Source organism: Pelecanus crispus, chromosome W (assembly GCF_030463565.1).
Source record: "Pelecanus crispus isolate bPelCri1 chromosome W, bPelCri1.pri, whole genome shotgun sequence".
In the NCBI taxonomy this organism is placed as follows: Eukaryota; Metazoa; Chordata; class Aves; order Pelecaniformes; family Pelecanidae; genus Pelecanus; species Pelecanus crispus.
This window is the reverse complement of record NC_134675.1, coordinates 15,829,604-15,851,960: the sequence shown is the minus strand read 5'-3', so window position 1 is coordinate 15,851,960 and position 22,357 is coordinate 15,829,604. Positions and strand designations below refer to the sequence as shown.

The 22,357-nt window shown below is 42.7% G+C and overlaps 1 pseudogene; it reads left to right on the top strand.

Moving 5' to 3' along the window:
- The first annotated feature begins 485 nt into the window (after window positions 1-485).
- Window positions 486-22,357, top strand: part of LOC104031735 (chondroitin sulfate proteoglycan 4-like) — a 105,445-nt pseudogene continuing 83,573 nt past the window's right edge.

The following is a 22,357-nucleotide window of genomic DNA, read 5'->3' as shown; positions in this document are numbered from 1 at the left end:
TGATGGAGACGTAAGAGCATGTTGTAGATGAAGATGTTTACATGTGCCCAAAGAGAAACTAGAGGAGTACTTCAGAGAGAAATCCTTTTGCAGTTACAAAATAGACAGACTGTGACAAGCTCAGGCAAACACCTGAAACAAAAAAATAATTGGAAACTGGGAGAGTATTTGAAGGAAACTATTAAAAATGATTGCACTGTTCTTATGATTCCCTGTTGTCACTGTTGGAGGTAGAATACTGGGCTATATTCACTCCTTGTCCAAACTGGTATGGCCATTGGGTTCTTATCCAGTTGCTATCTGAGATTTATTTTTATACATATATAAATAAGTATATAGGGAGTTAATATAAGGTTTTTTAATATATATTTAGCTGTAGATAAGACAATAAGAAAAAGATATTTGTGTGTGTGACTAAATCTCCTGTTTGTTTTCCTTCCTTTCTTTTAGTATTATTTTATGGTGATAACTTTGTGGAGTTGAACATGGCAGCATCCTCTCAGACATCCTTACAGTTGTGGTTTCGAACAATCAAGCCACATGGACTGCTTTTTCTTGCAGCTGGGAAGAAGGATTATTGTTTAATGGAGCTATGCTCAGGAAATTTACAGGTATGGTTTATAACTATAGCTAAAAAGATGTGTAGCCCATTTTGTTTAGTGTTTTTCTTTAAGCTATTGTCTATAAAAATTCTCAAAGTTTATGTTTAAAAAAATAGAAAATTGACATAATATAATTGATAATTTCAAAATGTGATATTTATTTCTTACAATGATAGTTATTAAAATTGGCCTCTAGAAGACTTTGAGATCTCTAGATCTTCAAATCAAGATCACTCTGTTCAAAGCATGAGGTTCAGTAAAGGCAAAATTTCAGATTTGATGATGTTAGCATCACAGAAAATGTTTGGATCTGAATAATAGTTTTTCTGCAAGTTCCTGAAACATCATTGTCACTTGGGTTCTCAGGAGTTGTTGGTCCTAGCAGAACTGCAGAGTAGTCCATTCCCTCCTCTGCAGTTAAAGTCAAATTTGTGATGGCAAGTAAACCTACACAAAATTTTAATGGGATTTTATTTTTAATTATATTTTGTAAATTATATGCTTAATATGAAAATTTATGAAAATTAATCTATTAACTATATATTAATATATGATTGTGAAAAATACCACTTTGGATTTTGATAGTTAAAATTCTGTCTCTTGCAGTTGAGAATTCACTTTGGTGTGGGGCAATGAGTACTGCATTCTCAGCAAAGATCTCAGCTGAATGGTTTAGCTTGGCACCTGGTTGAACTACATCATGAACACGATAATGTCACATTGGTAATTGATAAACATGATAGAACTAGTGCAAAAATGCCTGGAATTCTCTATGAATTAAACATTGATTATGGATTGTACGTATGTGGTACTAGTAAACTTGATGTTCCCTACTATGTTGGAGCACTGCCCAATTTCTGAGGATGTATTGATGAGGTGTCGTTCATTCAGCTAGATGTTCTGATGCCTCTGAGACCTTCTCCTAGCTTTAAAAATGTCCATGAAGTTTCGGTGGAATGCAGTGATGAATTCTTTGCAGGTGAAGATGAACCCATCAGTTTCTTCAGTTCTAGATCCTATGTTTCTTTCCCATTGTGGGATGTTGATGGCAAGGGAGTCTTGGAGTATACGTTGCAAACCTCAGCTGTACATGGCTTGCTGCTTTACCACCCTGGGCAAGCAGTAGATTTCATTGCAATGGAAATGGAAGATGGATTATTTAAAGCCTATGTTGGAAAATATGAAAGTAGAACCCAGCTTTCATCTCGTAGATCAGTCAATGATAGTCATTGATTGGCACTACATAGAACTGAAATTTACTGCAGAATATTTGCAGCTGACATTGGATGAAGAAACTGTGAAAAAGTCATTGCCTCTCCACAGCAAACTGCCACTTCTGAAGGGGTCTCTTTGTAGGTGGTGTAGATGACAGCACGTGATCAGAAGTGATTAAGTGCTAACCTCAGTGTCTGGGAAGTATGCCAGAGGAAGGTCCTTCAAAGGTTGCTTGAGAAACCTGAAAGCCAATTCAGAAAATAAATCACTGAAGAATGTTCTGGTAACAAAGGATATTTCAGCTGGATATGAAACGGAAAGTGCTTTTAATACAAATCTTTCTTTAGGGATGGCTGTAAAGAATTCCACTGAGAAAGCAGCCCCAACGTTTGCCATTTCCCATGAAAGCTCTGCCTCTCTGGGTAAGGAAGATAAAAGCCACCTTTTAGTTTTAAGTAACTTGATTGTGCTAGAGGGTGGACAAGTTTCACTTGAATCTAAACAAAGTCAACTTAGACTTTCAGAAATTAGGGATTCATCAGTCACAAATTCTTTTTGAAATAAAGGAACCACCTGCTCATGGGGACTTGAAACTAGATGTTTGTATTGGGTTTGCGTGGCAAGGTTTTGGTAGCGGGGGGGCTACAGGGGTGGCTTCTGTGAGAAGCTGCTAGAAGCTTCCCCCATGTCCGATAGAGCCAGTGCCAGCCAGCTCCAAGACAGAACCGCTGCTGGCCAAGGCCAAGCCCATCATCGATGGTGGTAGCGCCTCTGTAATAACATATTTAAGAAGGGGGAAAAAACCTGTGCAATTACAGCTGGAAGAGAGGAGTGAGAATATTCAAGAGAAACAACTCTGCAGACACCAAGGTCAGTGAAGAAGGAGGGGGAGGAGGTGCTCCAGGCACCAGAGCAGAGATTCCCCTGCAGCCAGTGGTGAAGACCATGGTGAGGCAGGCTCATGGAGGTCCACAGTGGCGCAGATATCCACTCTGCAGCCCATGGAGGACCCCACACCAGAGCAGGTGGATGCACCAAAAGGAAGCTGTGACCCCGTGGAGAGCCCACACTGGAGCAGGCTCCTGGCGGGACCTGTGGCCCCATGGAGAGAGAGGAGCCCATGCTGGAGCAGGTTTGCTGGCAGGACCTGTGACCCATGGGGGACCCACGCTGGAGCAGTCTGTTCCTGAAGGACTGCACCCCCTGGAAAGGACCCATGCTGGAGCAGTTCGTGAAGAACTGTAGCCTGTGGGAAGGACCCACGTTGGAGAAGTTTGTGGAGGAGTGTCTCCTGTGGGAGGGACCCCATGCTGGAGCAGGGGAAGAGTGTGAGGAGGAAGAAGCGGCAGAGACAACGTGTGATGAACTGACTGCAACCCCCATTCCCCGTCCCCCTGCACCACTCGGGGGAAGGAGGTAAAGAATTCGGGAGTGAAGTTGAGCCCAGGAAGAAGGGAGGGGTGGGGGGAAGTTGTTTTAAGATTTGGTTTTATTTCTCATTACCCTACTCTGACCTTTGACTGGTAGTAAATTAATTTCCCCAAGTCGAGTCTGTTTTGCCCGTGATGGTAATTGCTGAGTGATCTCCCTGTCCTTATCTTGACCTACAAGCCTTTCATTATATTTTCTCCCCCTGTCCAGTTGAGGAGGGGGAATGATAGAGCAGCTTGGTAGGCACCTGGCATGCAGCCAAGGTCAGCCCACCACAATTACTGTGCAGGACCTGTGGCAAGGGAAGATTCTTTACATTCATGATGGCTCTGAGGACACTTATGATTATTTTAATTTCTCCATTTTTGTGGTTTAACCTGGCAGGCAGCTAAACTCCACACAGCCGTTTGCTCACTCGCCCCCTCCCCAGTGGGATGGGGGAGAAAATCGGGGAAAAAAAAAAAGAAAAAAAAGTAAAGTTCATGGGTTGAGATAAAGACAGTTTAATAGGACAGAACAGGAAGGGAAAATAATAATAATGATAAAAGAGTAGACAAAACAAGTGATGCACAATGCAATTGTTTACCACCCGCCGACTGTTGCCCAGCCAGTTCCTGAGCAGCAGTACCCCCCCTGCCCCGGCCAACTCCCCCCAGTTTATATACTGAGCATGACGTCATATGGTATGGAATATCTCTTTGGCCAGTTTGGGTCAACTGTCCTGGCTGTGCTCCCTCCCAGTTTCTTGTGCACCTGGCAGAGCCTGGGAAGCTGAAAAGTCCTTGACTAGTGTAAGCACTGCTTAGCAACAACTAAAGCATCAGTGTGTTATCAATGTTATTTGCATCCTAAATCCAAAACACAGCACTATACCAGCTACTAGAATGAGGAAAAAACAAAATTAACTCTATCCCAGCCAAAACCAGGACATCCATTTCTACCAGCAGTGAGAAGATTGTGCCTCCATATTTGCAAGGAAATGAGCAGCATGTGTTTAGCATTACTGTCACTCCAGTAAATGATGCTCCTGAGATCACACTTCCCGATGGAAAGTTGCTTCTTCTTTTAGAGAACTCAAAGAAACGTTTGACTAGTGATCTGATAAATGTTTTAGATAAGGGTACTGTCGTGGTTTAGCCCCAGCCAGCAACTCAGTACCACGCAGCCGCTCGCTCACTCCCCCTACCCCGATGGGATGGGGGAGAGAATCGGAGGAGTAAGAGTGAGAAACACTCCTGGGTTGAGATAAGAACAGTTTAATAATTGAAATAAAGTAAAATAGTAATGCTAATAGTAACAGTATAATAATGATAATAATAATAATGATACACGAAGCAAGTGATGCACAATGCAATTGCTCACCACCCGCCGACCGATACCCAGACAGTTCCCGAGCAGCGATCGCTGCTCCCCGGCCACCCCCTCCCAGTTTATGTACTGAGCATGACGTCATATGGTATGGAATAGCCCTTTGGTCAGTTTGGATCAACTATTCTGGCTGTGCCCCCTCCCAGTTTCTTGTGCGCCTGGCAGAGCATGGGAAGCTGAAAAAGTCCTTGACTAGCATAAGCAGTACTCAGCAACAACTAAAAACATCAGCATGTTATCAACATTCTTCTCCTACTAAATCCAAAACACAGCACTATGCCTGCTGCTAGGAAGAAAATTAACTCTATCCCAGCCGAAACCAGGACAGTATCCACCCCTTATTCTATACCATCTACGTCATGCACAGGCCCTCCCCTTTCCAATGTGTTCCAATTAATCACCACCGCTTTCCCTATCTTGATATACACACAGATATCATTCCCTTCGTCTATGGCCCATCCCTCTAAAATGTCCATTGAGTTCATTTAGCCCATGACTTTGGGTTCCATCTGTTATCACAGTCTTTCAGAGCAGGAGAGGTGGTGTGCAGTGTTGGACTGTTGCATGCTGAAGTCAGTTCTCATTCCAACACGGTTTCATCAAAGTTCATTTTCATTAAGCTGGGCAATTCTTACTGCAATACCATTGATGCGGCATATAGCAATCATAATATATAGTATTATATACTTAATATTAACCTACTATATTATTATATTAACATGCAGTTAAGAGATAACATATAGTTAAGAGATAACATACAGTATTACAAAGCAATTAATATTATACAATTCAGTTCATTGGCTATTTTCACCCAAAATCAAATTCCCTTGAGGTACACATTGGGCTTCCCCATCCTTTCGCATCACCCACCAAGTGCACCCAGGTCCTTGAGCAAAAGCAATCCCACGAATGGGTTTGCCTTTGCCAGAGGGGGAAGTAACCCAGACTGTCTTCCCCAGCATATTTTTCATGTGCACTACAGGAACTTTATCTCCTTCTACAGTACGTAGAAGTTTTGATTGGGCAGGGCCAGCTCGATTGGCAGATCCCCTGGTGTTGACTAACCAGGTGGCTTTTGCTAAATGCGTATCCCAATGTTTAAACGTCCCACCACCCATTGCTCTCAGGGTAGTCTTTAACAAACCATTGTATCGCTCAATTTTCCCGGAGGCTGGTGCATGGTAAGGGATGTGATACACCCACTCAATGCCGTGCTCTTTGGCCCAGGTGTCTATGAGGTTGTTTCGGAAATGAGTCCCGTTGTCTGACTCAATTCTTTCTGGGGTGCCATGTCGCCACAGGACTTGCTTTTCAAGGCCCAGGATGGTGTTCCGGGCGGTGGCATGGGGCACAGGATATGTTTCCAACCACCCAGTGGTTGCTTCCACCATGGTGAGCACATAGCGCTTGCCTTGGCGGGTCTGTGGGAGCGTGATGTAATCAATCTGCCAGGCCTCCCCATATTTATATTTCAGCCATCGTTCACTATACCCAAGGGGCTTGAACTGCTTGGCTTGCTTGATTGCAGCGCATGTTTCACACTCATGAATAACCTGTGCAATACTGTCCATAGTTAAGTCCACCCCTCGATCACGAGCCCATTTATACGTTGCATCCCTTCCTTGATGGCCTGAGGCGTCGTGGGCCCACAGAGCTATAAATAATTCACCCTTATGTTGCCAGTCCAAATCCACCTGAGCCACTTCAATCTTAGCAGCCTGATCTACTTGCTGGTTGTTTTGATGTTCTTCAGTGGCCCGACTCTTAGGTACATGAGCATCTACGTGACGAACTTTTACAACCAGGTTCTCTACCCGGGCAGCAATATCTTGCCACAATGCGGCAGCCCAGATGGGTTTGCCTCTGCGCTGCCAGTTGCTCTGCTTCCATTGCTGCAGCCACCCCCACAGGGCATTTGCCACCATCCATGAGTCAGTATAGAGATAAAGGACTGGCCACTTTTCTCTTTCAGCAATATCTAAAGCCAGCTGGATGGCTTTCACCTCTGCAAACTGACTCGACTCCCCTTCTCCTTCAGCAGTTTCTGCGACTTGTCGTATAGGACTCCATACAGCAGCTTTCCACCTCCGATGCTTTCCCACAAGACGACAGGACCCATCAGTGAACAGGGCATATTGCTTTTCATTTTCTGGCAATTTATTATACAGTGGGGCCTCTTCAGCACGTGTCACCTCCTCCTCTGGTGATATTCTGAAGTTTTTGCCTTCTGGCCAGTCCATGATCACTTCCAAGATTCCTGGGCGACTGGGGTTTCCTATTCGAGCCCGTTGTGTGATCAATGCAACCCACTTACTCCATGTAGCATCAGTTGCATGATGTGTAGAGGGGACCCTCCCTTTGAACATCCAGCCCAACACCGGCAGTCGGGGTGCCAGCAGGAGCTGTGCTTCAGTACCAACCACTTCTGAAGCAGCTCGAACCCCTTCATATGCTGCCAGTATCTCCTTCTCAGTTGGAGTATAGCGGGCTTCGGATCCTCTGTATCCCCGACTCCAAAACCCTAGGGGTCGACCTCGAGTCTCCCCTGGTGCTTTCTGCCAGAGGCTCCAGGTAGGGCCATTCTCCCCGGCTGCAGTGTAGAGCACATTTTTAATATCCTGCCCTGCCCGGACTGGCCCAAGGGCTACTGCATGAACTATCTCCCGTTTAATTTGTTCAAAGGCTTGTTGTTGCTCAGGGCCCCATTTGAATTCGTTCTTCTTCCGGGTCACTTGACAGAGAGGGCTTACGATCTGGCTGTAATTTGGAATATGCATTCTCCAAAAACCCACAACGCCTAAGAAAGCTTGTGTTTCCTTTTTGCTAGTTGGTGGGGACATAGCTGTTATTTTGTTGATCACATCCATTGGGATCTGACGACGTCCATCTTGCCATTTTATTCCTAAAAACTGGATCTCCTGTGCAGGTCCCTTGACCTTACTCTGTTTTATGGCAAAACCAGCCTTCAGAAGGATTTGGACTATTTTCTTTCCCTTCTCAAAAACGTCTTCTGCTGTGTTGCCCCACACAATGATGTCATCAATGTACTGCAGATGTTCTGGAGCTTCACCCTGTTCCAGTGCTGTCTGGATCAGTCCATGGCAAATGGTGGGGCTGTGCTTCCACCCCTGGGGCAGTCGGTTCCAGGTGTACTGAACACCCCTCCAGGTAAAAGCAAACTGGGGTCTGCACTCTGCTGCCAAAGGGATGGAGAAAAATGCATTAGCAATATCAATTGTGGCATACCACTTAGCTGCCTTTGACTCCAGTTCATATTGAAGTTCTAGCATGTCTGGCACGGCAGCACTCAGCGGCGGTGTAACTTCGTTCAGGCCACGATAGTCCACTGTTAGTCTCCACTCCCCATTAGACTTTCGCACTGGCCATATGGGACTGTTAAAGGGTGAGCGAGTCTTGCTGATCACTCCCTGGCTCTCCAGTCGACGAATCAGGTTATGGATGGGAATCAGGGAGTCTCGGTTGGTGCGATATTGCCGCCTGTGCACAGTTGTGGTAGCGATCGGCACCTGTTGTTCCTCAACCTTCAGCAACCCTACAATCGAAGGGTCCTCTGAGAGACCGGGCAAAGTGGACAACTGTTTAATTTCCTCTGTCTCCAAAGCAGCTATACCAAAAGCCCACCGGTACCCTTTTGGGTCCTTGAAATACCCTCTCCTGAGGTAGTCTATGCCAAGGATGCACGGAGCGTCTGGGCCAGTCACAATGGGGTGCTTTTGCCACTCATTCCCAGTTAGGCTCACTTCAGCTTCCAGTACAGTTAGCTGTTGGGATCCCCCTGTCACTCCAGAAATACAAATGGGTTCTGCCCCTCTATAGTTTGATGGCATTAGCGTGCACTGTGCACCAGTGTCCACTAGAGCCTTCTACTCCTGTGGGTCTGACGTTCCAGGCCATCGAATCCACACAGTCCAGTAAACCCGGTTGTCCCTTTCCTCCACCTGGCTGGAGGCAGGGCCCCTCTAACACTGGTCACAGTATTCGCTGTTCACTTGCTGTAAACGTGAATCAAAAGTCCCCTGATCAAGGTCGGAAGTAAAATTAGCCCTCTTCCTCTGTCTGGGGAACTGCTCACTGGAAACTGGAGCTGCAATTTTCCTGGGAGAACCGCCTTTTCTAATAGTTTTTCCTTGCAACTCACGCACCCGTGCCTCTAAGGTTGAGGTGGGTTTTCCATCCCACTTTCTCATGTCCTCTCCATAATCACGCAGGTAAAACCACAGGGTGCCCCGTGGTTTGTATCCTCTATATCCTCTCTCTTGAGCATAGGGACGTTGACTCCTAATGGCTGAGACACTGGTCCGTGCAGGTGGGGAGTAGGACAGATCTTCTCTGAGTTGTTGGAACTCTTGGCACAGTTTTTCCACAGCTGAGACACAGGCCTGTAGGGAGGAAGAGAGCTTTTCTTCGTAGTCCCGGAGTTGTCTAGCCACTTCATCCACCGTTGGTGCCTTGTCGTCTTTCCAGGCTAGTATTGCCAACGAGTTGGAATACGATGCTGGTGCGCTCCGTACCACCTTCCGCCACATGGATTGTGTGCACCTGACTTCATCTGGGTCTTTGGTTAACCGCTCATCATTCAGGTCACTATAAATCACCTCCAGCACGCCTAATTCCCTCAGGTACTGGATACCTTTCTCTACGGTGGTCCATTTGCTTGGGCGGTATAAAACATCCTCCTTGAAGGGATACCTTTCCTTCACGCTTGACAGAAGTCGCCTCCAGAGGCTGAGCGGTTTTGCCCCTTTTCCAATTGCTTTGTCAATGCCCCCTTCCCTGGAAAGGGATCCCAGCTGCTTAGCTTCCCTACCCTCTAAATCCAGGCTACTGGCCCCGTTATCCCAGCATCGGAGCAGCCAGGTGATGATGTGCTCGCCTGGATGACGACCGAAATCTTTTCGCATATCTCGCAGCTCACTCAGGGATAGGGATCGGGTGGTCACCATCTCATTTATGGGTTCTTCCTCCTCTGGTTCTCGTGATGGCCCTGGTTCATCTTCATCCCTTACTAAACGAACTGATTTCCTCGTGTATTTTTTCTTCTGTATAGGGGCAACTGATACCGGCGCAGGTTGGTTCTCTGGTTTAGCCGCAGTGTCTGTCACTGGGGTTTGAGTAGCCGCAGTGCTCATGGCTGTGGCTGGAGTAGCCACAGTGCCTGGGGCAGGGGTTTGAGTAGCTGCAAGGCCTGTAGTGGGGGTTGGAGTAGCCGCAGGGCCTGTAGTGGGGGTTTGAGTAGCCACAGTGCTTGTTGTTTTGTTATCAGATCCAGAGACCTTCTCTTTCTTTTGAGGGTACTGATTAGCGTTGACCACGGCTCGATAGGCATGGGCCAGTCCCCAGCATGTTGCAATGATTTGTGTCTCTCTGGAGCTACCAGGGTGACAACATACTTCTTCCAAATACTTTACTAATTCTTCAGGATTCTGCACTTGTTCAGGGGTGAAGTTCCAAAACACTGGAGGTCCCCACTGCCCTAGGTACTTGCGCATACGATCCCACACACCCTGCCACTCATAACTATCCAGCCTTGGGGTAGATCTCTGGATGGTATTTTTAAACTGCTTACTGACCTTTATCAAAACGGAAACAACATTCCCAAGAATTATCAATAGAAGTATCTTAACTGCCCAGGGGTGTTCAAGATACAGGAAAGTTGTTGTAATGAAGGAGGAAACATCATAGAAGAAAGCAGCAAAGGTGCCATTCTGTATTTCCTCCACAACAAGCCTCTCAGAGTAAGAAGTATAATTGCTAACTCTCTCTATGAGGTAGTACCCGAAGTACAGTAGTGACTTCTGTATGAAACCCAAATACCAAAGAATGCTCAAGGTCAGGGTTTTGATAAGGAGCCTCCCAAGCAAAAGATCATGAATCACTGCAGAGCATAGCACACTACACAAACTGACAGCAAGCTTTAACGCGTGCTGCAAAAAAAAGAACATGGTGCAGATCAGAAGAACTAATATCGTGACCGGCAACTGTTAACAGACTCCTTAATACACTCTGGTTAATCTGTTGTTATCTCAAACCCTTCGTGCCCCACGTTGGGCGCCAAAAAGGACTGTCGTGGTTTAGCCCCAGCCAGCAACTCAGTACCACGCAGCCGCTCGCTCACTCCCCCTACCCCGATGGGATGGGGGAGAGAATCGGAGGAGTAAGAGTGAGAAACACTCCTGGGTTGAGATAAGAACAGTTTAATAATTGAAATAAAGTAAAATAGTAATACTAATATTAACAGTATAATAATGATAATAATAATAATGATACACGAAGCAAGTGATGCACAATGCAATTGCTCACCACCCGCCAACCGATACCCAGACAGTTCCCGAGCAGCGATCGCTGCTCCCCGGCCACCCCCCCCCAGTTTATATACTGAGCATGACGTCATATGGTATGGAATAGCCCTTTGGTCAGTTTGGATCAACTATTCTGGCTGTGCCCCCTCCCAGTTTCTTGTGCGCCTGGCAGAGCATGGGAAGCTGAAAAAGTCCTTGACTAGCATAAGCAGTACTCAGCAACAACTAAAAACATCAGCATGTTATCAACATTCTTCTCCTACTAAATCCAAAACACAGCACTATGCCTGCTGCTAGGAAGAAAATTAACTCTATCCCAGCCGAAACCAGGACAGGTACAGATCCTGTGGATCTCAGTCTTTTGGTGTTTGCAAATCTGAATGCAGATGCAGGATTTTTAGAAAATTCAAAGCATCCTGGAAAAGCTATTACTACTTTTTCTAATGAGGACTTAAGAGAAAGCACTGTTTCCTTTGTCCACACAGGCTTCACAAACTCAAGGATTTTTCTGAGAGCGAGTTATGGTGAGAAAGTGAGCAATACTGTTGTGTTACGTGCCATGGCAGTTCCTTTGGATTACAAAGTTGTCAGCAACTTGGGGAAAAAATCTACTCCAAGGTGTTACAGCTCTGATCACACCTAAGCATCTGGCAGTTGAAACAAATGCCAACCTCCAGGAGCTGGAGATACGGTATGAGATCACAGAGCCACCCCAGTTTGGGGAAGTCCAAAGGAAGCATTCAAGGGGAAAATGGAAACATGTCAACTCCATCTCACAACCGTGTGAGATACTGTAGCACTTTTAAAGAAATTCAGCTGGAAAATGTTACTGACCAATTTAAATTCAAAGTTAGCATAGGAAATGGAATCAGAGAAGAGCACGTGTTTCCAATCAAAGTGAAATGGTTAAGGTACAGTTTATTGAAACATACTCCTCTAGAAACTGAAAAATAAAAAAAGAAATACTTGAATTTAGATAATCTATTTGCTGTGATTGTGGATCTAGAAATACCTGAAGATGAGCTTCGTTTTAAATTGCTGTCCCTACCAAAGAATGTACAAATACAGCTTGGTGACCAGCCTTTGAAAAAAGAGTCAGTCTTTAGCCAGAAAGATATTACTGATCAAAAAGTGGCATATGAATTAACCAGGAGATACCACGAAGACAACCATGATTCATTTAGATTCCTCATTTCTAAAAAGTACCTGGAATCAAATTTCTACGACTTTGAAGTCTACATCAAGTCAGATTTCAGAAACATTATTTTGACTAACAATGGCCTGACTCTTATTGAAGTTGAAGGAGAGTTAATAACAAGCACAAAATTGTTTGTGCAAACACTGGATAATAAAACTTTCCAATATAAAGTTATACAGTTTCCTAAGCATGGGAAATTAAAACTCATTAATTTTACAGGCTCATTCGAGAGTAATGACAATCTCACCACTTTTACTAACAAAGATATAATTGATAAGTGCCTTATGTATGTGCATGAAGATTCTGAGACAGTGTTTGATGAATTTCTTGTCAGAGCTTCCAGTGACGTGTCAGGAGAGTGGGCAAACTTTGATCCAGAAGTAGGACCTTTGTCAGTAGAAATTATATTCAACATTTCTGTCCAGCTGAAGAATGATGAGAAACCAGTAGGTGTAATTGATAAGGTATTTAACATAGTGAGAAATGGGCAGCGATTATTAACTTTGGCAGATCTTTGCTATCATGATTCTGATTTTGATGATGGGCAGTTGCTGTATACTAGACGTGGCATTTCCAATTGGGACTTGGTGCTAACAAATGATACTTTGCACAGACTCTACCAATTCTAACAAGCAGACCTGGAGCAAAAGCAAGTCCTGTTTATACACCGTGGTGCAGATTTTGGGCATTTTGTGCTCTTCGTGACAGATGGCAAGCACTATACATCTTTGCTTCTAGAAGTTAGTGCCACTGATTCTTATGTTAGGTTGGCAAATAATACAGGCTTGTTGGTTCAAAAAGGAAAAGAGGAAACTGTTACAACAGCTAACCTAAGTGCTATTACAAACCAAGACATCAGAAATGATCATGAGGTTACATATGAGATATTATCTTTCCCAAAGTATGGAAGAATATATGTAAATAATCTATTGATGGTTTCCTTTACTCAACTTGATCTGATAAAGGGGTATGTGACCTACAGGCATGACGACAGCAACAACCTTATTGACACATTTAACATTACAGTCCTTGCTAAAGATGCCCATCTGGATGCTGGAGTGCATGTTCACATATATTTGGAAAGTCATCAGTGGCCACCAAGGACTGTGAACAAAAGCAATCTCTTAGTTGAAGAAGGAAAACCAGTTAAAATCAGTAAAGGAAAACTGCAAGTAAGTTAACTGTGGTGTCCATTTCTCCAATCATGTAGCAAGTTTTCTTCACTGCTTTCTCAGCCATTGCAGTGTCTTTAGGGTCTCTGTCTTCTCTTCTTTAACTCCTTTTGGTTTTCACCAACATGACTGCATTCTGGATGCTTAATTCTGGAGAGACTGACACTAGCAAGCTTCCATTGCTAGGAAGGAAAACCGGTTATGTTAAAGAAAAAGACTGCCCATAGTCTTTGACTCCATTGCATATTGGTGCTTGAGAAAGTTAAGATTTGGAGATGCTGGACTTGTATATTTGTTTTAGTTGTGACAATTGTTTGTACTTAATGTTCATGTATCATTCTTAGTTGAGGTGGTGGGAAATACCAAGGAAAAAAAGATTTTGTTTCATTCAGTTTGGAGCTAGCCCAATTAACACTGTCTGAGGACTGGATCCAAAATTTTTAAAAGTTCAAGTCACAAACCTGAGGTTGTTTCTCTTTGGTTAATAATTTCCTCCTTACTGTTTGTGTGTAGCCTTTCAATGACAACCGCGAGGGGGCTCCTGCAGCACTATGCTGTGCTGCTGAAATCCTTGTTTCAGGCAGAGGTCTACAATTCTTAGGCTATTAGTTAATTCCTTTTCAAAATTTACAAAACATTCAGGGTTACAAAACACTCCCATGCCACGTTATTTAATTGTATTGTATTAGGACTTTGCAGATATACCGTCTAACCCAAACAAGGAATGCCAATTAATTAGAAAGTCCCAGGGTGTCGTGGTTTAGCCCCAGCCAGCAACTAAGCACCACGCAGCTGCTCGCTCACTCCCCCTGCCCCGGTGGGATGGGGGAGAGAATCGGAGGAGTAAGAATGAGAAACACTCCTGGGTTGAGATAAGAACAGTTTAATAATTGAAATAAAATAAAGTAAAATAATAATAATAACAATATAATAATAATAATAGTAATAATAATATACAAAGCAAGTGATGCACAATGCAATTGCTCACCACCCACCGACCGATACCCAGACAGTTCCCGAGCAGCAATCGCTGCTCCCCGGCCAACCCCCCACAGCTTATATACTGCGCATGACGTCATATGGTATGGAATAGCCCTTTGGTCAGTTTGCATCAACTATTCTGGCTGTGCTCCCTCCCCGCTTCTTGTGCACCTGGCAGAGCATGGGAAGCTGAAAAGTCCTTGACTAGCATAAGCACTACTTAGCAACAACTAAAACATCAGTGTGTTATCAACATTCTTCTCATCCTAAATCCAAAACACAGCACTATGCCAGCTACTAGGAAGAAAATTAACTCTATCCCAGCTGAAACCAGGACACAGGGTTAAAAGTGAAAAATTCAAAGAGAATTAAAGAATTTCTCCTGTTTCTGTTTAAATCATTTTGGAATATGTTTTTAAATTGAAGGTTGTTCATGAAAACAGTTCTCCGTCTGAAATTGTGCTCACAGTAAGACAGCTTCCAGTACATGGATACATTTGGAAGTTTTCCTCAGAAGAAAGTTATCTCGGTGCTGACCAAAGGCTGGTTTTGACCTTCACACAGCAAGATGTTGATGAGGGCAAAGTTCAGTATGCGCAGACAGTTTCTGACCAACTAGATGACCATTTTTCTCTGGATGTGACCAATGGTGTCTGAACAATGAGTGGAATAGAGATCTCTGTAGACATCATCCCCAGAATGATTCCATTGGAAGTACATAACTTCACAGTAATTTAAGGGGGCTCAAAAGCCCTCGTGGAAGACTATCTAAAAATTTTTAGTAGACACTTTGCAGGACTCAGTTGTGAATTTGTTTTAGTTGAGCAGCCAAAGCATGGGTATGTTGAAAACTCTCATGTTCCTGGAATAAAGTTAACCAAATTTACCAGAAAACAGGTAATGCATTTAGATATGCTTTGCTGTGGTCACGATTAATTCTTTGTATTGATAAAAGCTAATTTTTGTCTGCAGTGGGATGATTTGGTGGGAGGTGGCGAGATGCATGAGTTTGAGCTTTATTCTGGCCTTGTACCGAAGATCTTTCTGCAGTTGCTAGCTGGTCATTTGCAGTGGGGAGGGAGGGTGGCTGGTGGTTGTGGCCAACCACTTCACTTTCTTGTGTGCTACTGGTCACACAAACTAGTGTGCTATAATCACAGTAGACTGATGGGCCATTTGCACTCAAGCAGAGTTGTTGGTACTCTGGAAACCTAAGGCAGATAGACTGTGGGTACATCTCGAAAAGAGCTAACCAGAGGAAATGGTGTGTAGATTGAACAAAGAGAGAAGTGGAAACAAATTTGTCTTTTTAGGTCATATCTTTGCTCACAGAGAGACAGTATATGCACAATAAAGCTAATTTTCAGTCTTTTAGGTTTAAGAAGCAAAACTATATCATAAGTCACCATCTACTAATACTGTTTTCAGTTTATAGGTTCCAGGAAAAGTCATGGTAAATATAGTGGGATTGGATTTTTCCATTTTCCTTTTAGGGTGAAGGGGGAATGCCAAGACTGGCAACTTAAGATATGCTGGCTAGAGGAATGGACAGATGAGCTGTAAAATTTGCTGTTGTGGACAGAACAAAGACAGAGGTACCGATCAGATATTAGCATAAATAAATTCTTAGAAGTCATAAAAAGTTGAGGCAATAAATCCAGAGGGGCATGACTAGACTTGAATGTTTTTGTTTTTTTAATGTGATATTCATTTTCTTTTAGCCTCTTTAATTTTTCAGGTTGTTATATTTTTCAGGTGGAACAAGAACTAATCTACTATGTTCATGATGACAGCAAGGAACTGATAGATAATTTTACTATGATAGTAAATAACATGGAATTGTGGAAACAAAGCTTGCCCCAAACTGTATTTGTAACAGTTACTGCAGTAAATGATGAAGCTCCTGTTATAAAAGTTAACAGAATTCTTCGGATATGTTTGTCATCATCTTAAAATGTTGATTTCTAACCTGATACCATTTAATGTACCTTCATTACAGATTATTGGGTTTGTATCTGTTGGGATATTCAATATAATAAATGGTGGTCCTGCCTGGGATTTAAATAATTAGTGTTAATGAATGGAGGCAGTACATGAGTAATTTTCATTTAGGGAGATTCTAGTCATCATGAAGAAAGTTTTCTGCTGTTGTAAAGTTTATCTAGAGGGCTGACTGAGCTTTCTTTTAATCTTAAAGGTACATGAAGTCTCTTGGACTAACATAGGGCTTGTGAGGGTGGATGGCTTGCACCTGGATCATTGCTGTGTTTTAGTGTTGTTTGCTAGGGCATCTTGAGGGCTGTTAATGAACAGCATAGCTTAGAAAAGTACCAAGAGTAGTGATGATGAGAGTGCAAATATCTTACTGTTGCCTTTGCACAGCCTTCAGACTCTGTGCCTCTTGCCATTAAGTGTACTGAAGGGTCAGACCTGCTGAGGTGCATTCTGCTGCCTGCTCTTCTCCAGATCCCCAGTGCGACAGGACAAGAGAAGAGAGCAGCATTCTCACTGGCACTTCATTAGAGAATTGACTATGTGTTGGGTATTTCTGATACAAAACAGGAATGTTCCCTTCAGAAGACTTTTACAGACATTTTTGAAGTTCTTAATAAGAATAATACAATGCAGCCTGTGAAAATCTAGGCTGTTAGAGGTCATCAAAATATTAGTGCAGACACTGAAGCTATTACTGTGTGATACTGTGAGCTAAAAAAAATACATGCTAACTTGTTTCTAACTCCCCCCTCCAATTCCTGAAGAAAATTTTTAAATTGTTGACTGATGATACTTTTTGCTCTTAATAACCATAGCTGGCTGTTTAATCTTTCAATCTTCAAAAAAGACACTACTGTCACTTCAGTTTCAGTGCTTTTTCAGATTTATTTATTTATTTATTTATTTAGAGGATTATTATTTGTTTGTGTTATAGTAATGTCCTGGTTTAGCCCCAGCCAGCAACTAAGCACCACGCAGCGGCTCGCTCACTCCCCCTACCCCGATGGGATGGGGGAGAGAATTGGAGGAGTAAGAGCGAGAAACACTCCTGGGTTGAGATAAGAACAGTTTAATAATTGAAATAAAGTAAAATAGTAATGATAATAATAACAATATAATAATGATAATAACAATAATAATATACAAAGCAAGTGATGCACAATGCAATTGCTCACCACCCGCCAACCGATACCCAGACAGTTCCCGAGCAGCAATCGCTGCTCCCCGGCCAACCCCCCACAGTTTATATACTGAGCATGACGTCATATGGTATGGAATAGCCCTTTGGTCAGTTTGGATCAACTATTCTGGCTGTGCCCCCTCCCAGTTTCTTGTGCACCTGGCAGAGCATGGGAAGCTGACAAGTCCTTGACTAGCATAAGCACTACTTAGCAACAACTAAAACATCAGTGTGTTATCAGTATTCTTCTCATAGTAAATTCAAAACACAGCACTATGCCTGCTACTAGGAAGAAAATGAACTCTATTCCAGCCGAAACCAGGACAAGTAAGCACCCAGTAACCAGAACCAATTTGTTATGGACACTGTGCCCATGTAAACAAAAAAGCCCCCATGTGTAAAGGCTTCCACTCTGAGATCTGATGAATAAAAACAAATTAGGTGACTCTGAAAAGCAGAATGAAATGGGTATGGGTCAGCTAATGAACCTGCGGTCACAGTAAACCAGTTGAGAGGCACCAAGACAGAGAAGATATTTAGGAATAGATTTGAAAGAAGATAAGCAGGATATTTTGAGGCTACATCATCCCCAGTGTTGTATGATGCAGTTTACAAATTGGTGGCACCTAAAACATGCATTTAATTTTACGTATTTAGTAGTGTGTTGCAGAAGGAGAATGGACCATGCCTTCTTCAAACCACCGTGTCTGTTGTTTATATCAAGTTTATGAACACCATGGGAGGGGTTTCAGGAGGATAACCAACCAAACATTTTGGAGATCAAAACATCTCTAGGAGAATTTTTTTTTTTTCTGAGAATTTATGACATGCTAAAGTATTTACATTAACATAACATATGAGATACAGAAATTTTTACTGTCCTGAGAGCTTCTGTAATGTATGATAGTAATCCTTGCATTTAATTTAAAGCCTTTCCATTAGAACAATAAGTGCATGAGGGATATGTGTATTTAGAAACCATACAGCATTTTAGGTATAATTTCCTAAAATTTCCACAGGTTCTATGGTCATTCTTTTTGCTGGGGTGGGGATGGGGAAGGGAAATATGATACTTTTAGGAAAATCAGTATCCTGCCTTATTTGCCCCGTTTATGTATGTGTTTGTGTTTATCAGTAGTGATGCTGTGAAATGACTGTATCCTCCTGTTGCCACAAGAGGGCCGTATTTTCCTAGAATTAGATTTTTTTAAAAGCCAAATTCAAACACTGATTTTTTTTTTTTTCTTTAAATCACTCACCAGAGTATTAAAATGGCTGTGAATATAGAGTGTCTGGTAGGATATGTAGTATTCAAGGAGATACTGATAAGCTGAATGCCATAAGCATAGCAGAATGGATTATTTCCCAGCGGGCAGGGTCATGAACCTTTTTTTGGACTGTGCCTATGGAATGTGTTAGGCAAATGCAAAATTAGTATAATGCTACATCCTGGAAGTTCAGATACAGTTTTCATGGTGTTCTTTAAGGAGGACTTGATCCCAGATGTGGAAAATAAGCCACTTGTACAGTATTTGCAGTATTCTGAGTGTCTACTTCCCTACAGCCCTTTTCAGCTCTTGTATCTCATTCAAGGATCATGTTGCAGGTCATGAAGCACCTCAGCATGTACAGTACTTTAAAAAGCATTGTGTGTTAGTGTGCTGGAACAATAGAAATAAACACTGGCTTTATAGCAAAAAGCTCAATTTTTCCTTTAGTAAGTGAAAAAATTTTGAAACTTTTGGACATTTAACCTGAGTCATATGTAATAACATGTTTGCATAGTCCTTTCTTATGTTTTTGCATATTCTGTATGTGACCTTTTATTTTCTGTGTAGAATAATCTGAATCAAGTGCTACTGTGATGAGTTAAAGGGTCTCAATACAAAACCAGTGACACTGATGAGCTTAATCGGTGCTTGCTCAGTAAGTCAGCCTTTGCTATTAGTTATCATCCTGTGTTTTCATAGGTGGCATCTTTTATCAAACTTCGATACTAGTCATTACATTACAGAGAAATACATATTTCAAGGGAGAAAATAGCTATTTCCTGGTTGCAAGATATTTTCTGTTATAAAATGTAACACAACTTCTTTTTCAAACTTGTTTTTCTAATTAGAAACCACATATAATTTCATCTTAGTATCTCTTTATCCATGGCACATATTTTGTGATACAATATAGTCTGAAATCTTTCCTCTATTGAAGTGTCACGGCAAAAATCCCAGTGGCTTTAAAAAAACTCAGGTTTTCTTCCATAGTTTTTATTAAAAAGTAACATTAATACTTAGGGAAAAATCTGTGATTGATGATTTTTGGTTTTGGCAGATGGAGGTAAAATGCCCTTTGTCAAGTATCATATTTCCTTTTTAACCATTTGGTGTGATGTTACTGCCAGATATTTGTTAAGTGTACTAAGGCCCTAGGAGGACAGGAAGGGACGATACAGTATGTGTTTTGAAGCTCAAGCTGAGGCTTTTAAAGGCTCAGGCTTTTAAGATTATACACTATGATATAAACTCTGCATGGAAGGATTGACATTGACATATTGAATATTTAGGAATTTCATTTCATGTTGAGATAAATATGTATTGTTCTTTGTTAGTCTTAGTACTTTTGTCTGTAATTCTAAATAAATACAGCAAAGATGAAGAATAAAATGGGCTGTTGCTTATCGTTTCCAAACAAGAAATTATCCAGTTGAGATGTGGATGAAGCTCAGACAGCAGTCCTTTCTGCTCAAAAGAAGGATCGTGCAGTTTGTGCCTATCTTAAGCTAAAAAAAAACCCCAAACCCACATCCTTTAGATTTACTAGAATTAAGTAATAGGTTTTATACCATCTTTCCAAATACTAGTTATTTATTTTGTCTGAAAGCATGACCTTGCAAAGTGCTAAGCAGCTGTTGGAGGTGTTGATTCCTTCATCTCCCACTGGACTGAGCACTTCTGTGGGTTGTTTGGTGCACTAAAAAAGGGCCTTTAGTGCATGTTGTTAGAAGGAAATAATGCAGCTGCAAGTGTTCCATTTGTATTAGAGATTGTGCTGTCCCCAGGCTGCTTTGCTTTTTTCTTTTCTGCTAGTGGAAGTAGAGCATAATGAATGCCTTGCCTGCTGTGAAGTACATGACACTAATATTCATGTGTGAAAGGAGCTCCTTGATTCAGTTATCAAAATACAATTTTGCTATGTTTGTAAGAGTTTGGATAGTGCCTGACAAATAGAATGCTCATGCGGCAGCTATCTAAAACTCAAACAGGTATAGTGTATTTGCTTGTATTATTTCGTGGTCTTGTTTTTTGAAAACTATTTTGCCAACATTAACTATTCCATTTCATGATAAGAAATGTGGATGGACAGTAAGGAAACCTGTCATAGCTGCTAGTGTTGCACATCTGTGACGACCTGAACTGGACTGTCCAGAGAGGATCATGGAGGTTTTGTGACTCCCTTGGACTAAATTAAGGTGAAATGACACCAAACGATCAATTAAACACTTTATTGACGGTAAACACCAACCTGAACTTGGAAAGCATAACAGTAGGCAACCCAAACCAGGAAAGCACAACGATAAGCAACGTGGGTTCTAATCCAAATACTTATAAGAGGAAAGGAAAAGGAAGAAAGAGGAGAGAGAGAGAGATCACCACCCATGGATCCCACGATGTCGATGATAAACACTGCAGTCCTCCGGCGCTGGGCGCGCTGCTCCCGGAGTGCAGGGCCTGCGGCTGCACTGACAGCGGGCGGGGGAGGCCGATCCGGAGCAGGGGCGGCAGCAGCGTGGGGTCCTCCGATGGTGGGGGTGCGCCACATCGCTCCTCGAAGTTCTATCCCCGCCCCTAGTCTCGCCCCCCTTGAGGCTTGTTCCAGAATGTTCTCCATCTTCTGTGCAGGCGCCACTGTGGGGGGGTGATCGGGAGGGGTCTTTCGGGTGATTGTGAGCCCCTTCCTCAAATGAACTCCGCATGACCTTTGGCCATCAGAGGGCGGAACTGCGAGTCCTCCCACGCGCCTCCCAGCTCTGTGCCAACTCCGCACCAATCAGCTTCTCACCTGTGGTGCTATGCAGACCCCAATTTATCATTGTGGAGACCTTAACTTGTCTCTTTGCAGACCTTAACTTGCTTCACCACAATGTTTGAGGCATTAACTCTTTCAGTCCCTGACAACATCACAAATCTTTATTATTTCTTTTTTCTTTGAGGTTTTTTTTCTGTTTTTCTTTTGCATGCATTTTCTTTTTTATTATTTTTAATTTTTGTTTTTCTAGGTCTGGGTGGGTTCAGTCACAGAAATAACTGTTGATTACCTCTGTGCAGAAGACAAGGACTTCTCACCATCAGAACTGATATATTCCATTACTCCACCTAGCAATGGGCACTTGGCTCTGAAGTATTCTCCGAATAAGAGTATCCTTAGTTTTATTCAGGCTCATATAATTGAAGGGCAGCTGAAATTTGTACACAATGGTATGTGGTTTCAAAAATACCACCTCTGTTACCAAAATACTGCTCCTATTCAGTATATTTGTGTTTGTAATCCTTTCAAGATCTTGTAATGTCACAAAAAACTCAGAGTGCTGGTTATGTGATACATGATCTCACAAACTAAACAGGAAAGGGTCTGATGACTGCTTAAATGTGTGCTCACCAAGAAACCTTGGTATATTAGTGGTTGAGTTGGTAGCAGCCTTCTTTCTGAACCCAGGTTTGCAGTGGGGGAACATTGCCATGCAGCTTTCAGAGATATGAAATCCATTTTTTTTACCATTGTCATTGAGAATCTCCTGAAGCCTTTATGTCTTGGTACAGTGCAGAGCTATTCATGGACCAACAGTCTGTCAGATACCTGCCACCGTGTAGTCATGTTCCTGAGCAGCTCTGGGCAATGAA